Source organism: Silene latifolia, chromosome 1 (assembly GCF_048544455.1).
Source record: "Silene latifolia isolate original U9 population chromosome 1, ASM4854445v1, whole genome shotgun sequence".
Taxonomy (NCBI): domain Eukaryota; kingdom Viridiplantae; phylum Streptophyta; class Magnoliopsida; order Caryophyllales; family Caryophyllaceae; genus Silene; species Silene latifolia.
This window is the reverse complement of record NC_133526.1, coordinates 183,990,502-183,995,383: the sequence shown is the minus strand read 5'-3', so window position 1 is coordinate 183,995,383 and position 4,882 is coordinate 183,990,502. Positions and strand designations below refer to the sequence as shown.

Sequence of the window (4,882 nt, the reverse complement as noted above, 5' to 3'; positions counted from 1 at the left end):
GATTTTAGATTTTGTAATTTGGGTTTTTTTTAATTGGATTTTAGATTTTGTAATTTAGGATTGTCTTTTGTGTATCTAGATCACATTTTAGTGTATCTGCATCGTCATAAAGTGTGTATAAAATTTATGTAAATAAGGTACGTATAAATGTATAATATTGTAAAGTGTATCTGGATTTACCCAAAAAAAGGCGTATCTGACATGTATTTTAATGTATCTAGTAGCTGTAAAAAAAGGAAAAAAAATGTATCTGCATCTGTATTGTTATAAAGTATATTTAAATTTTTTGAAAAAAGCGTACCCAGGAGTGTCTAAAGTGTATCCACGATTTGGTAAAAAAAAAAAAAAAAAAAAAACGTATCTGACATGTATTAAATGTATCTAGTAGTTGTAAAAAAACGGAAAAAAATGTATCTGTATTGTTATAAAGTGTATCTAGAATTCTTGAAAAAAACGTACCTAGGAGTGTCTAAAGTGGATCTAAGATTTGGTAAAAAAAAAAAAAAAGGTGTATCTACGTTCTTAAGATGTGTATATAGAATTTTGGTAAAAAGTGTACCTATTTTAGTTAAAAGTGTATATAAGATATGATAAAAAAAAAAAAAAAAAAAAAAGTGTATCTACATTCTTAAAATGCGGATATAGAATTTTGGTAAAAAAGTGTATCTATTTTACTTAAAAGTGTATATGAGATTTGATAAAAAAAAAAAAAAAAAGTGCTTCTTTTATATATATTCTAGGGTTATTTCATGTGAATAATCCATCCTATGACCCCTCTTCTCATATTAATCCATACTAATGTTTAAATGAGAATAATCTCACCTTTGGCATCATTTAACTTATACTAAACTCGGGTCATAATTGACCTGTTAATACAGGTTTTTCAACAGGTCAATTTTTTTTTTCTTTTATTTTTGTTTCTTCTTCCTAAATCTATCATACTTCCCCAGATTTTCTTCTTTTTCTTAAATCTTCTTCTTCCTTTGCTTCTTTATTAGTTGTTCTTAATTCTTAATCCTCCATTATTTCTTTCTTTCTTCATTTCCAAAGTTCTACTGTATTTCTTAATTTTTGTCCTCCTCCTTCCCCAAATCTCCTTTCACCATTAAAAAAGCTCCTTTTTTCCTAATCACCCAAACCCAAATTAAATCACATCCATTTTCTATCACTCAAAACCTCACACAAATGCGCTGACCCAGAACCTTTGCTTATTATTGACATCGTTGAGACAAATCTCCGACCACCTCAAACAACCGCCTTCCTTCCCCGGCCTCTCACACCACCGTCGCCGCCTCTACAGCCACCATAGTTCCAGATTTGCTCGTGGATCGTTCATTGGTAGCTAGACTGTGTATGCGGTGTCAAGTGAGTGCGGTGGTTTTGTAAGTTCTGAACTTGTTATGGGTGACCTGAGTGAGGTTTGATAAAAACTTCCAGATTTTGAATGAAAAGCTACCGAGTAGAAATTGATTAAAACATTTTCCTGGTTTTTGATTTTAATTTGATTAGAGAGGTAAGTGAGTTTTGTTATTGTTTAGAGTGGGGATAAATAGAGTGATTTTAGATTTATAAGTTAAGGTAACCGGTTCTACAGGTTTCCTGTCAACAAGTTTAGTGAAAGTTAAATGATGTCAAAGATGAGATTATTCTCAGTTAAACATTAGGATGGATTAATATGAGAAGAGGGGGCAAAGGATGTATTATTCCCGTGAAATAACCCTATATTCTATTGTCTAGTGAGAACGACTATTCGGTGAGAACGCACTAGATACATTAGAATATATACAAAAGGTGCACTTTTTTTTTTTTTTTTTTTTTTACTAAATCTCATATACACTTTTAACTAAAGTAGGTACACTTTTTTACCAAAATTCTATATACGCATTTTAAGAATGTAAATACACTTTTTTTTGTTTTTAAGCAAATCTCATATACACTTTTAACTAAAGTAGGTACGTTTTTTTACCAAAATTCTATACACGCATTTTAAGAATGTAAATACACTTTTTTTTGTTTTTTTTAACAAATCTCATATACACTTTTAATTAAAGTAGATACACTTTTTTACCAAAATTCTATATACGCATTTTAACAATGTAAATACACTTTTTTCCAGATACACTTTAAAACAATACAAGTACACTTTTTGATATTGTAGGTACACTTTTTGATATTGTAGATATGCTTTTTAACAAAATTATAAATACATTTTATAACAATGCAGATACGGTATTTTTCTTCCTAGGTACATTTTTGTTCCACGTATAATACAAACTACCTAGATACACAAAATATGATTCTAGATACACAAAATACGATTCTAGATACGCGTATACAACAATGGCTCGATGCGTAACAAACTAACAATCAACCCCAAATTAAAAAATCAAAACCAAAAAAATCCCTAACTACCACCACCGCGGACCCCTGACCACCACTGCCGACATCGAGATCCTTCCCCACGCGCATCACCATTCAGCTTGCACCACCGCGAGGAACCCCGTGACGCCATCGACATTCATCAGAAGTCGCGCATCAGCACAACCACCAACAACTCAAATGACGACTACCAAGCCAGCGACATTCATCAGAAGGCCAAAACATAATTAAAATCGTTCCTCTCAAATACAAGATTGTCAAGCGACTAAGTAACTAAAGTTACTAAAGCTTGACTTTTTGTTTAGTTACCCTTTGTTACGCCATTTACAAGACAATCTATGGCAGACCAAGATAGGATTCAATTTAAGATCGTACACTGTAGGTATATGCACAAATAATAATTTCAAGAGTTCTGACCTTCTTTAGTATGGTTTATTTTTTCCAAGTTTCAACACCTTTCAAGAATGCTTTTGTAGAAGTACCTACAAATTATGCACATATCAGGGTGTGATGCCATCCAAATGCACAAATACACTCAAGAGGCAGCTGAACTCAAAATTACCTACGAATAGTACAATAAACAAAACTGTAACCATCCAATCTGCAAAAATTACATTAAATGCAACTCCAATACTAATTCCCAACATGAGCATGGGTTGGAATAGCAAAGCCAGGTCGTAATCTATGATTGGCATATCAAGAGTTGGATGCCTCAGTTTCAGATTGTAGTATACAGTTGAGCCTGCAGCGCCCATAATCATACCTAATCATGAAAAAAATTGAGTTCAGCTGGAAGAAGAAATTGAGTCACTCGAGCCAGAAAGTCGATGAGTACGTTTGGGAAGAAGTGACACTTCTGAAAGCCACATTGATGGAGACAAGACCAACACAGCCACACCATCTATCAAACCAGACCTCTAACATCCTTTCATCTTACCACAAACATAAACTAACCTTCTTCCGCTGATAAAATTGTTCGATTCTTCAGATTTTGCCATCCGTTCCTCCAATTGACGCGTCATTTTGTGTTTTTTGCAGCACTAGATCTAGTGATTTTGAAATTCACTTTTTTGTTTTATTTTTCGGCGAGTAATATCGGGGGGGGGGGCTAAGGTAAGGAGTTCAGATTGGATAGATAATTGGCAGATTTCAAAATCAAAGGAAGGAGAATCAGGGTCTGTGATTTAAGAATCCGAAATTTTGGGGTTTCGTGCCGTCGTGGTGAACTTCTCTCATCCCCAATCTTCATCTGCATCTATCGATGGCAAACGGATCATGACCGACGACTCTGTCATTCCCGATCAATCAATGTCGGTGATTTGGCTGCGGAATAAAGGAGAGGTGAGATGCGAGATAGGGACGACGATGGTGGTGGTCTATCTGCCAATGTCTTAACAACGACGCTCTATGCCGGAGCTCGGTGTCGGCGATGGTGGTGGTCGCCGGATTCTTGTAATGGGGATGAATGTGATTTTGGTTTTGCCAGTGTGATGTTTACAGTTGGGTTTATATGTCGTAGTGTTTAATAAAAGGTGATAGTTAGTACGTTCTCACCGAGTGTTCGTTCTCACCGGATCCTTAATCTATATATATATATATATATATATATATATATATATATATATATATATATATATATATATATATATATATATATATATATATATATATATATATATATATATATATATATATATATATATATATATAAGATAATGAGAACTATGAGAACCTCTCACAACCATTAGATCTTAGACAAATGAAGGGTTGAGATTAAACTTATAATTTCCAACCCGTCTGCCTAACTTTTCTATCTATGCTTTTTTACTCTTAGTCTCCTCCTTCATTATATTCTTCTCCCACGATAACTCATATTCTCTCTGATTTGGAGCACAATTATTGTGATTTCGACCAAATTTATCCGTACATCCGAATTCAATTTTTCTTCCTTCTTCGTTGTCGTTGATTTTCATCATCGATTATTCTGATTTTGAGCAGATTACAATTTAGTTAATTTCTCAATTCCCCCAATTTCTTTCTTATTCCTCAGTATTTATGATTCAAATTAGTTGATTAGGGTTATATTCTTGTCTTGTACTTCTTTGTTTTTTTTAAATTGCTTTTTTCGATTCAAGTTATCCAATTTTACGTACATAGTCATTGATCTATCACTATAATCTCTTGTGTTCCTTAATGATTTTGATTTCTTTTCTTCTTAACCCTAATTTGTGTTGCATTATTATTATAACTGGATTCTTGTTGAATACTTGGTTATTGTTAAGTTCCAAGTTTTTTGATGATTTTTGTAATTGATCAATTAGAGGAATGAAGTGCAATTCCTTGAAGTATTGGTTGCTCGTTCCTATCACATTTTTGTCATTAATCATTTAGAGGAGTTTTGTAACTGATCAAGATCACTTTATAAAATGCAAACTTAATGTTGTAGCTCAGTGCAATTCATCAACAATGAATGGGTTAATATTGAATAACTAGCTTCCTTACT

The 4,882-nt window shown here is 33.1% G+C and overlaps 1 long non-coding RNA gene across 1 annotated transcript; it reads right to left on the bottom strand.

Moving 5' to 3' along the window:
- Nucleotides 1–2,182: 2,182 nt before the first annotated feature.
- Nucleotides 2,183–3,919, bottom strand: LOC141614266 (uncharacterized). The gene is made up of 2 exons (XR_012529320.1): nucleotides 2,942–3,919; nucleotides 2,183–2,861 (listed from the first exon to the last, which is right to left on the bottom strand). It is a non-coding gene; the product is annotated as an uncharacterized LOC141614266 (long non-coding RNA).
- Between the last annotated feature and the right edge of the window lie 963 nt (nucleotides 3,920–4,882).